General features: G+C 43.0%; 1 protein-coding gene across 1 annotated transcript in view; it reads right to left on the reverse strand.

The window, feature by feature from the left end:
- Positions 1–2684: 2684 nt before the first annotated feature.
- Positions 2685–13071, reverse strand: part of LOC123998814 (cytochrome P450 2K1-like) — a 46663-nt gene continuing 36276 nt past the window's right edge. Inside the window, exons 13-14 of the mRNA XM_046303998.1 lie at positions 8080–8171; positions 2685–6267 (exon numbers count right to left, since the gene is read on the reverse strand). The gene's annotated coding sequence lies outside the window, so the exon portion shown is untranslated. The remainder of the gene's footprint in view (positions 6268–8079; positions 8172–13071) is intronic.

Genomic DNA, 13071 nt, shown 5'->3' on the forward strand with positions numbered 1-13071 from the left:
CCGGCGCCGCCAGAGCCACCCGTCAGTCCGGAGCCGTCCGTCAGTCCGGAGCCGCCCGTTCTCCTTCCAGAGCCTCTCTCCTGTCAAGCACCGCTCCAGAGGCTCCAGAGGCCAAGACTAAGGTGGTGTGGGGTCCACGTCCCGCGCCAGAGCTGCCACCGCGGATAGATGCCCACCCAGACCCTCCCCTATGGGTTTAGGTTTTGAGGCCGGGGGATACTGTCACACCCTGACCTTAGTTCCTTTTTATGTCTCTATTTTGGTTTGGTCAGGGCGTGAGTTGGGGTGGGCATTCTATGTTGTTTTTCTATGTGTGTGGCCTGGTATGGTTCCCAATCAGAGGCAGCTGTCTATCGTTGTCTCTGATTGAGAACCATACTTACATAGCCTGTTCTCACCTGGTGTTTGAGGGTAGTTGTTTCCTGTTTTGTGTTGTGTCACCTTTGAGGACTGTTTTGATTTTCGTTGTTTCGCTTTGTTATTTTGTATTTCGTGTTCAGTGATATTAAATTAACTTGGACACTTACCACGCTGCGTTTTGGTCCGATCTTTTCTGTTCCTCAGATGAAGAAGATCGTTATACAGATATGCTATAGAAATGCTAAGAATGTAGCAGAAATGTGCAGAAAGTAGTTTTGAAATCATTTTATTGAAGGGAAACAATAACAGTATTTTTTTGGCAACATAGTAATATATTCTTACATACTGTACAATGAAAAATACAAAATACTAGTCTTCTCCCATTTTTTTAAACCATTACCCCCACCCACAAGGTGTATAAACAACAACAATAAATATGAATTAAATAAGATAATAGATACAAAAACGTAAAGAACGTTAATAAATCAACTCTAGTACATGTAGGACAGTATGCACATGTGTTTGCACAGACTTTCTAGGTGTATTTCTCACGGGCAGCGCATAGTATTGGTTTATAAAGTCCTTCTTTGAGGGGTAGAATTGGCATCTCCTCCTCTTGTCTGCTGCAGCCTCAGGTGGATATTATAATATTCAGCTCCTGAACAGCTAATGATGCTAAAAGCATCCAGGTAGGGTTGATCTTGTTCTATATCACGAAGGCATTGTATGACACATCAATGATGTTATGGAAGATGACCAGGGGCCAGTGGGCAGTCATCCTCCTGCAGTTGTAAGTTCCAATCCAATCACCAATTATTTTAAATGTTACTGGAAATAATTGCATCTGCTATTTAGATGAAAGAATAGTACATTCTCAGCAACTTCTCAGTCATGCAAACACTTTTGATGGCATCTAGCACTTCGGATTTGGAAGGAATGTTATATACCAAACTTTCATAGCACCTTGGCACAAACCGAAACGATCATCAAAATCCAGTCTGAAAATGCAAATTAATGGTGGAGATCTTATAACTCTATGCCTTCTCTTATCTGTTGATATCCATCAATGCCCTGGACCTCACTTTATCACGAACCCCATCAAACGGATTATGCACCCATGCGGTGGATAAAGAGTAACAGCAAAGCTTTGGTATGTTTGGAATGCGCGCAGTGGATTAATTTCAAATGCAGCGATCCTAGCTTTGGGCATGGGGCCAATGAAGCCTACCGTTGCTGTCGGTGTGCTGTACCCGCGGGGTGTGTGAGCATTGAAGGTGGAGTGGGACCAGAGGACTTACCGAGGGTGGAGAGTGCACCGGAGTAGGGGGGGTCCACAGCAGAGTGGAAGCAACCAGAGGCGAGTGACGGGGGACACGGTGGTGAGGACGATGGAGTGGCACCTGGGGAGAGGTGCTCCATAGGGACAGAGAGGCCACCGGAGGCAGGGCAGTGGGAAGATGGCAGGGCAGTGGGAGGCGAATTACAAATGGATCGGGAATTCAATGAGGCCTTTGGGAAGAAGGGCTTACATTTTGTGTACATCCGAAGCCTACTACCGAAGATTGATGAGCTACGCCTGTTGGTTTGCAAATCAGAGGTGGGTGTCTTATGTTTTATTGAGACATGGTTGGATTCATCTGTTTGTGAATCAGAAATTGAGAAGGATTGTCAGGAAGGATCGGAATTGGAAAGGTGGGGGAATATGTGAGTTTGTAAGACCAGACATTGCTTTTAACGTCAGATCGGACTTAACCGGATTCCAATACTCTACTCGGCAAACTGGATGCAGTCTATCACAGTGCCATCCGTTTGGTTACCAAATCACCTTATACCACCCTCCACTGCGACCTGTATGCCATAGTCGGCTGGCCCTCGCTACATATTCGTCGCCAGACCCACTGGCTCCAGGTCATCTATAAGTCTATGCTAGGTAAAGCTCCGCCTTATCTCAGTTCACTGGTCACGATAACAACACCCACCCGTAGCACACGTTCCAGCAGGTATATCTCAGTGATCATCCCCAAAGTCAACACCTCATTTGGCCGCCTTTCCTTCCAGTTCTCTACTGCCAGTGACTGGAACGAATTGCAAAAAAAATCGCTGAAGTTGGAAACTTTTAACATCAACCAACTGAGCAGCTAACCGATCGCTGCAGCTGTACATAGTCCATCTGTAAATAGCCCACCCAATCTACCTACCTCATCCCCATACTGTTTTTATTTGATTTACTTTTCTGCTCTTTTGCACACCAGTATCTCCACTTGCACATCATCATCTGCTCATTTATCACTCCAGTGTTAATCTGCTAAATTGTAATTATTCACTCCTGTGGCCTATTTATTGCCTACCTCCTCATGCCTTTTGCACACACTGTATATAGACCTTCTTTTTTCTACTGAGTCATTTTCTTGTTTATTGTTTACTCCATGTGTAAATCTGTGTTGTTGTCTGTGTCTCACTGCTTTGCTTTATCTTGGCCAGGTCGCAGTTGTAAATGAGAACTTGTTCTCAACTGGCCTACTTGGTTAAATAAAGGTGAAATATAAAAAATAAAAAAACACTGATCTGGAGATTGTCTGGCTGGATATCTGCCTTCCCAAAACCAAGCCAATTTTGTTGGGGGTGGTATAGGCCTCCCAAGCAGAATGCATTCTATGGTCTTGAAATTGTGTTGTCAAACTGTAATGATTCCCTGTTGAAGGAAATCATTTTGTTGGGGGATTTCAATACTGATGTCTGCAAAAAGAATAGCCCAACCCACAATGTATTTATGCACTTTTGTAGATCACTTGCTCTGACCCAAATGATAAAAGATCCCACCAGGATATGTGAAACAGTGCAAAGTACAATTGATTTAATATTAGTGTCTGATAAATCAAAAATATCGCAGAGTGGAGTAATAGTCTATGGAATCAGTGATCATTTTATTACATTTTGCACAAGGAGAATTTTTAATGATATATTTAAGTGTCACAAAACCGTTATAATCTGAGGACTCAAATAATAATGTGTAGAAAAGTTTAGTAGGAAGTGGGTAAAATTGATGGGTCACCTGTGCTCGATAGTGTAGGGAAAGACAGTGCCTGGGAAGCCTTTAAATGTAGATTCCTCGATGTGGTGAATGTGATGGCTCCCATTAGATGGGTCAGGGTAAAGCAGAGATCTAGCCCTTGGTTTAATCATGAGATTCTAGAATCTATCCAAGCAAGGAATAAGGACTTTCAAAAATGCACAAGAGCAGCATGATTTTGTCCTATATAAAAGTCACAGAAATGAAGCATAGAGCAGGATGGATGAAGCACAGAGGAGGATGGATGAAGCACAGAGGAGGATGGATGAAGCACAGAGCAGGATGGATGAAGCACAGAGCAGGATGGATGAAGGTAAGAGGGGTTACTTTGCTGACAAAATCATTGAAACCAAAATGACCTTAAAAAGCTTTGGAAATCATTTAAGGAACTAGGCTGTAGTAGTACTACCAAAAACAATTCAACAGTATTGGACTGAACATCAAAGGGGAGATGGTATATGAAAAAGCAGAGGTTGCCAATGAACTCAACTCATATTTTACTTCTGTTGCCAGCAAGCTGGTTAGCAAGCTGCCCACCAGTTCTGGTTTGTATGGAAGCAACCAACTCAATACGTATTATGTGGAGTTAGGGGTTCAGCCAAACTCTTTTTATTTTGCAAAGGTAGCAACAGCCAGAATAGTCAGTATGCTGGCAGAGTTTAAATGCTCCAAAGTCACAGGCCTGGATAATATTCCTGCAAGGTTTCTAATCGATTCTGCTGAGCAAATTGGCCCTTGTATTACGCATATTATTAATCTCACTCTTGAACAAGGCACCTTTCCCAGGGACATGAAACAAGCTAAAGGTATACCTCTGTATAAGAAGGGGATAAAGTCTGACCCTGGGAATTATAGGCCTGTATCTATCCTCTGTGTAACATCAAAGATCCTGGAGAGGTTGTACATGAGTAAATGTATGAATATGTTAACAAACAGGGTCTAATGTATGATTTTCAGTCAGGTTTTAGAAAAACATACTCCACTGATTCATGTCTACTTTACTTGACTGACTTCATCAGGAAAGAGATTGATGGGGGAAATCTGTGTGAAATGGTACTGCTTGACCTACAGAAGGCCTTTGATACAGTTAACCACTGTCTCCTAATCTCCAAACTGGAGGCAGTATCCCTCTTCTAGGCTGGGTGAAGTCCTATTTATCAGTAGAGGTTAATGGTTCACCGTCTCAGGCAAAACCAATGAGTTGTGGCGTTCCGCAGTGGAGCGTGCTTGGGCCTCTGCTGTTTTTATTGTATATTAACCATATGAAAGATGCTTGTTCTTACCGTCTTTTTCTTTATGCGGATGACTGTACACTTCTGGTGTCTCACAAAAGTAAAACTATGTTGGAGAGCATACTTAGCTCAGAGCTTACTAACATTAGCAAATGGCTGGAAGATAATAAGCTATCTCTGCACTTAGGGAAAACTGAAGCAATTATTTTTGGATCCAGACCTAAAGTGTGTAGGTCGTCTGAAATCAGAGTGGAGTTAGGAGGTGAGGTGCTGACTACTAAAACCTCTGTTAGCTACCTGGGATGTATCCTTGATGGAAGCTTGGGAGGTGTGAGCATGGCCAATAAGGTGCTAGGGAAGGTTGCCAGGACTAAGTTTTTGGCTAGAAAGTCCAAGCTGCTTGATAAGGACTCCATGAAAGTGCTAGCTACTGCCCTCATTCAATGCCATTTTGATTATGCTAGTACTTTCTGGTTTGGGGCTTATCTAAACTTATGAAGAGGAAGCTCCAGATTGCCCATAATAAGCTGATCAGGGTAGTATTGAAGGTGAGTCCACGTTCTCACATAGGCAGGAGCTGCTTTCAGAAACTAAACTGGCTGCCTGTTGAGGCTAGGGTGTCCCAGATTTGACTAGGTTTGGTTTACAGGAGTATTTATGGTCCTGCGCCCAGATATCTAAGTGATTACTTTCCTCATGTTAGGGATGCACACAATCCCAGCACCAGATCAGGTGTTGCTGATGTGTGCTTATACAGGTAGTAATAATACAGGTAGTAGTAATGCTGGGGAAGGTACTTTCTTGTATACTGGAGCCTCAGAATGGAATGAGTTGCCTCTGCCTATCTAAACAACGTCCCCTCTGGACAGCTTTAAACATAAAGTAAAAATATGTTTGATGTCTTCTGTGCCCATATGAATAACCCCTATGATGTAACTGGAATGATGAGATAATGTTCTTCTTCTATGTTTTTGACTGCCATACTGTGTTTGATCTTGTCTAGCCATCTTGGCTCAAGAGGACCACAATGGAAATAAGTCCCAGGCTTCATTGTGTGTTATCCTCGATTATTTTATTAATGTGCAAGTATGGCTTTTAAGTTTTGTGTGCTTGTTTTTTAATTAATAAACTAAACTTAACTAAACACCTTGCCCAGGTTGTCCATGCCTCCTTTGTTGTGGTTGTAGTCCAGGCTGATGGCTGTGCTCCGGAGGACCACAATCTTATTCCTCTTTGGGAGGTGAGAAACTAGAGTGGTGGTGGGGTTGGACGCAAACTTTGATGAGAAGGCCTCGCTTTCCCTTGTTGTGAGAAGTGTAGAGGGAGCTCAGGCTTGTTCTTTCTAACTGTGCCAACCATGGTGATCTTCCTCTTCAGGAGCTGCTGGCTGAGTTCATAAAAGGTGAAGCAATTGTCACACGTGACATTGTGCCTCCTCAGTCCATCTGTCACATCAAGCACAACCAGGATCCCCTGGTTCTTCTCCTGGCCTCCACTGGTCGGGTTCCCTATGTACTGTAGACTTGCATCTTCCAAGGGTAGCTGGATTGTGCGTCACAGGCCACCCATTTCTTGATGCCATACTTTGCCGGAAAGGACAGTGACCTTTTGACAAAAGAGATTGCTGTCAGTAATTAGTATCAGACTCACAGAAAACAGTCTGTGCATATTTGTAAACAACAGCTGGTGCACAAAATCTAAGGAAGTCTCTAGATTTTGCTCGCCTGAAGTAGAGTATATTGTGATAAATTGCAGGCCACACTACTTGCCTAGAGAGTTTTCAGCTATACTTTTCGTGGCTGTTTATTTACCACCACAGACAGATACTGGCACTAAGACCGCACTCAGTCAGCTGTATAAGGAAATAAGCAAACAGTAAACCACTCACCCAGAGGCGGCGCTCCTAGTGGCCGGAGACTTTAATGCAGGAAAACTTATATTAGTTCTACCAAATTTCTATCAACATGTTAAATGTGCAACCAGAGGGAAACACATTTTAGATCACCTGTACTCCACACACAGACGCACGTACAAAGCTCTCCCTCGCCCTCCATTTGGTAAATCAAAACTCTATCCTCCTGATTCCTGCTTACAAGCAAAAATTAAAGCAGGAAGCACCAGTGACTTGGTCTATAAAATAAGTGGTCAGATGAAGCAGATGCTAAACTACAGGACTGTTTTGCTAGAACAGACTGGAATATGTTCCGGGATTCCTCTGATGGCATTGAGGAGTACACCACATCAGTCACTGGCTTTATCAATAAGTGCATTGAGGATGTCGTCCCCACAGTGACTGTACGTACATACCCCAACCAGAAGCCATGGATTACAGGCAACATTGACACTGAGCTAAAGGGTAGAGATGCCTCTTTCAAGGTGCGGGACTCTAAACCCGGAAGCTTACAAGAAATCCTGCTATGCCCTGCGACAAGCCATCAAACAGGCAAAGCGTCAATAGAGGGCTAAGATTAAATCATACTACACTGTCTTTGACACTCGTCTCATGTGGCAGGGCTTGCAAACTATTACAGACTACAAAGGGAAGCACAGCTGCGAGCTGTCCAGTGACGCAGGCCTACCAGACGAGCTAAATCACTTCTATGCCCTCCTGTACTCCCTGGTCACCCACGACTACAGGCCAGGCACAACTCCAACACCATCATTAAGTTTGCAGACGACCCAACAGTGGTAGGCCTGATCACCGACAACGATGAGACAGCCTATAGGGAGGAGGTCAGAGACCTGTCCAGTGGGGGCCGAATAACAACCTATCCCTCAATGTAACCAATACTAAGGAGATGATTGTGGACTACAGGAAAAGGAGGACCAAGCACGCCCCCATTCTCATCGATGCGGCTGTAGTGGAGCAGGTTGAGAGCTTCAAGTTCCTCGGTGTCCACATCAACAACAAACTAGAATGGTCCAAACACACCAAGACAGTTGTGAAGAGGGCACGACAAAGCCTATTCCCCCTCAGGAAACTAAAAAGAGTTGAAATGGGTCCTGAGATCCTCAAAAGGTTCTACAGCTGCAACATCGAGAGCATTCTGACTGGTTGCATCACTGCCTGGTTCGTCCATTGCTCGGCCTCTGACCACAAGGAATTACAGAGGGTAGTGCGTACAGCCCAGTACATCACTGGGACTAAGCTGCCTGCCATCCAGGACCTCTACACCAGGCGGTGTCAGAGGAAGGCCCTAAAAATGTGCATTATGTGCCCCCCCACACCCCTTCCCCCAAACCCTCTTTTTACGCTGCTGCTATTCTCTGTTTATCATATGCATATTCTCTTTAACTATACATTCACGTACTTACTACCTCAATTGGGCCGACCAACCAGTGCTCCCGCACATTGGCTAAATATAAAATAAATAAATATATGCCATTTAGCAGACGCTTTTATCCAAAGCGACTTACAGTCATGTGTGCATACATTCCAAGGGTAGCTGGATTGTGCGTCACAGGCCACCCATTTCTTGATGCCATACTTTGCCGGAAAGGACAGTGACCTTTTGACAAAAGAGATTGCTGTCAGTAATTAATAATAATATAATATAATAATATATAATAATAATAATAATATAATATAATATATGCCATTTAGCAGACGCTTTTATCCAAAGCGACTTACAGTCATGTGTGCATACATTCTACGTATGGGTGGTCCCGGGGATCGAACCCACTACCCTGGCGTTACCCTGGCGCGTTACAAGCGCCATGCTCTACCAACTGAGCTACACAGGACCAATTAGTATCAGACTCACAGAAAACAGTCTGTGCATATTTGTAAACAACAGCTGGTGCACAAAATCTAAGGAAGTCTCTAGATTTTGCTCGCCTGAAGTAGAGTATATTGTGATAAATTGCAGGCCACGCTAACCGGGGTATCTGCATTGTGTCCCACCACCCACCACCTGCCAACCCCTCTTTTACGCTACTGCTACTCTCTGTTCATCATATTTGCGTAATCACTTTAACCATATCTACATGTACATTCTACCTCAATCAGCCTGACTAACCGGTGTCTGTATGTAGCCTCGCTACTGTATATAGCCTGTCTTTTTACTGTTGTTTTATTTCTTTACTTATCTATTGTTCACCTAACACCTTTCTTTCACTATTGGTTAGAGCCTGAAAGAAAGCATTTCACTGTAAGGTTTCACCTGTTGTATTCGGCGCACATGACAAATAAACTTTGATTTGATTAGTTCTTTATATTTTCTGGGTCAAAGTTTGGCTTTTTCAAGAGAGGCTTTATTACTGAAACTTTTAGTGAGTTTGGTACACATCCGGTGGATAGAGATCCGTTTGTTATGTTCAACATAGCAGGAAGCAGCTCTTTCAGTAGTTTTTCAGTAGATTTGTTGGAAAAGGGTCCAGTATACAGCTTGAAGGTTTAGAGGCCATGATTATTTTCTTCAACGTGTCAAGAGGTACAGTATTCAAAAAGTTGAGTGTCTCTCTTGATCCTAGGTCCTGGCAGAGTTGTGCAGACTCAGGACAACTGAGATTTGGAGGAATACACAGATTTAAAGAGGAGTCCGTAATTTGCTTTCTAATGATATTTTCATCAAAGAAGTTCATGAATTAATCACTGCTGAAGTGAAAGCCATCCTCTCTTGGGGAATGCTGCTTTTAAGTTAGCTTCAGATCCACAACATTTATTCTTACAGGACAAAACTAGGTCCAGAGTATGACTGGCAATGAGTAGGTCGGGAGACATGTTGGACAAAACCCACTGAGTTGATGATGGCTCAGAAAGCCTTTTGGAGTGGGTCTGTGCACTTTTCTATGTGAATATTAAAGTCACCAAAAATGTGAATATTATCTGCCATGACTACAAGGTCCAATAGGAATTCAGGGAACTCAGTGAGGAAGGATGCAGGCCCAGGAGGCCTGTAAACAGTAACTATAAAAAAAAGTGATTGAGTAGGTTGCATAGATTTCATGACTAGAAGCTCAAAATACGAAAACGCAGTCTTTTTTTTTGTAAATTGAAATTAGCTATCGTAAATGTTAGCAACACGTCTGCCTTTGCGGGATATGGTCACTAGTGTAACCAGGAGGTGAGGCCTCATTTAACACAGTAAATTCATCAGGTTTTAGCCATGTTTCAGTAAGGCCAATCACATCAAGATTATGATCAGTGATTAGTTAATTGACTATAACTGCCTTGAAAGTGAGGTATCTTACATTAAGTAGCCCTTTTCTGAGATGTGAGATATCATACTCTCTTTCAATGATGACAGGAATGGAGGAGGTCTATATTCCAGTGAGATTGCTAAGGAGAACACTACCACATTCAGTTTTGCCCAAACTAGATCGAGGCACAGACAGTCTCAATGGGGATAGTTGAGCTGACGACACTGACTGTGCTAGTGGCAGACTCCCTTAAGTTTGCAGGCTAGCTATCTCATTGTGAGCTAGGGGAGTTAGAACCCTGTCTATGTTCGTAGTTAAGATGAGAGCACCCCTTCAGCTAAGATGGAGACTGTCCCTCCTCAGCAGGCCAGGCTTGGTCCTGTTTGTGTGTGAGTCCCAGAAAGAGTGACAATTATGTACAAATGCTATCTTTTGGGAGGGGCAGAAAACAGTTTTCAACCAGCGATTGTTGTGAGACTCTGCTGTAGACCTCATCACTCCCCCTAACTGGGAGGGGGCCCAGAGACAATTACTCGATGCCGACATATCTTTCTAGCTGATTTACATGCTGACGCTATGTTGCGCTTGGTGACCTCTGACTTTTTTATCCTATTATCGTTGGTGCCGATGTGGATAACAATATGCCTATGCTCTCTACACTCGCCAGTTTTAGCTTTAGCCAGCACCATCTTCAGATTAGCCTTAACGTCGCTAGCCCTGCCCACTGGTAAACAGTGTATGATCGCTGGATGATTCGTTTGAAGTCTTATATTGTGGGTAATGGAATCACCAATGACTAGTGTTTTCAATTTGTCAGAGCTAATGGTGGGAGGCTTCGGCGTATCAGACAGGAGGAGGAGAGACCAGAGAAGGCTTGGCCTCTGACTCCAACTGTCATGAATTTTATGAATAATGACTAAATGATGTATACATTTAACGTAGAACTATAATTAACAGAATACTACCCTGTCACTGTATGATTGTATGAAGCTTATTAGAACCGTAAAACTAAATCTGATGTGTGTAGTTTTACTCAAGAATTAGAACAAGGACTTTCTGTTCATTTTTAGTATGTAAGCAGGGTGCAAGTATGAAACAAATTGAGCTATTGTCAGACAAGCTGTACTACTGTGTGTTTTACAGGACAATCTGTCCCCACTCAGGGAGGTTAGAGACCTGGGCTTGTAGTAGATTGCATAACAGGTGGCAGACAATCTATGAGTAGGAGAAGACTTGTCAACTATATTGCCATTGTATCTGAGAGGAGGAGGAACATTTATAACAAAATGTGAGGTATTTAGACCAATGTACAGGAAATGATAAGCAGAACTCTCTAAATAAACATTCACGACTATTGTAACTGGGCCTCCGTCTGATTCATTCCAACCAGTTTCCTACAAATTCTGGGTTTCAGGCAGAGTTATCAATTCAATTGGGTTTATGAACACTGAGAACATAATTCTCTTGACATCGACCCATTGCTTAATGGGGAGAACCGGTTGAAAGTTTCTGTCTGCTGAATAAGCGACACCGGTTGAGCATTCCTACAGAATTTCCTTCCAGAAGCCAAGAGAAAATTGTCCGGCTGCGGGGACTGTGCGAGGGGATTTATACTACTATCTGTACTTACTGGTGGCACAGACCCTGTTTCGTCCTTTCCTACACTTATATTACCCCTGCCTAACGAATGCGTCTGAAGCTGGGCTTGCAGCACAGCTATCCTCGTCATAAAGCGACCGTTCTCCTGTATATTATGAGTACAGCGACTGCAATTAGAAGACAACATTAACGTTACTACTTAGCTTCGGCTGGTGGAGGTCCTGATGAACGTCCAGATAAAGAGTCCTGAGTGAAAAAGTTGAATGAAAAAAGTTGAGAGAGGGAAAAAATGAGTGAGCTGGGTGCGCAATTACGAAGGTATTTTCCCGAAATGGACGACACAAACAACTGGATTCATTATCCCTTTCATGCCCTTCCTCCAGTCCACTTACAGATATCTGAACAAGAGAGCCTCATCGAAATTGCAACAAGCGATACTGTGAAAATGAAATTTAATCAGAAGCCACTGCCAGATTTCTGGATCGGGCTGCACTCAGAGTATCCTGCCTTTTCAAATTGAGCTGTTAAGACAGTGATGCCCTTTACAACCACGTACCTATGTGAGAGTGGATTCTCGGCCCTCAATAATATGAAACCTAAATACAGGCACAGACTGTGTGTGGAAAATGATTTAAGACTGAGACTCTCTCTAATACAACCAAACATTGCAGAGTTATGTGCATCCTTTCAAGCATACCCTTCTCATTAACCTGTGGAGATGAACAAATAAGGTTTCATATGTAAGATGGCTAAATAAAGAGCTAGATGTTTTATTATTGGTGCCCTGGTCCTATAAGAGCTCTTTGTCACTTTCCATGAGCCAGATTGTGACAAAAACTCACACTCATTCGTATTAATAAATGTATCGTATACTGTGTGTTTGGCAGGCTACAATGATGAGAGTGTGCTAACCCTGGTGATAGAGGGGGTATGCAGCAGGGGGTGGAATGTTTGGGTTACGGAACTATAAAAGTTTGGGAACCACTGCTCGACACTATTTCTTGTCACATAAACTGAAATTAGGTGAACTATTACAGCGATTTCTGCATATTGCACTTTAAACATTATATTTTCACATACTGTTGTCAAAACATAAATTAGTATGACATCCAGGCATGTAAAGTATACTCTAATTTCCTAAATGTTGTATACTATAAAATAAAAAAATATAGCGTACTCGAATGGCAAACTATACTGAACAAAAATATAAATGCAACATGCAGCAATTTCTAAGATTTGACTGAGTTACAGTTCATAGAAGGAAATCAGTTAATTGAAATATGAATTTGGCCCTAATCTATGGATTTCACATGACTGGGAAGGGGTACAGCCATGGGTGGGCCTGGGAGAGCATAGGCCCACCCACTTGGGAGCCAGTCCCAGCCAATTGGAATGAGTTTTTCCCCACAAAGGGCTTTATAACAGACAGAAATAGTGCACCCCCCCACCCCACCCCCTACTCTGCGGCTGTGAGGCTGGTAGTACTGCCAAATTCGTTTTAGAGTGGTCATTTATTGTCCGCAGCAGAAGGTGCACCTGTGTAATTATTATGTGATTGAAACAGCTTATTGATATGACATACCTGTCAGGTGGATGGATTATCTTGGCAAAGGAGAACTGCTCACCAACAGGGAGGTAAACACATTTGTGCTCAGAATTTGACCAGGG

Source organism: Oncorhynchus gorbuscha, linkage group LG16 (assembly GCF_021184085.1).
Source record: "Oncorhynchus gorbuscha isolate QuinsamMale2020 ecotype Even-year linkage group LG16, OgorEven_v1.0, whole genome shotgun sequence".
Classification (NCBI taxonomy): Eukaryota; Metazoa; Chordata; class Actinopteri; order Salmoniformes; family Salmonidae; genus Oncorhynchus; species Oncorhynchus gorbuscha.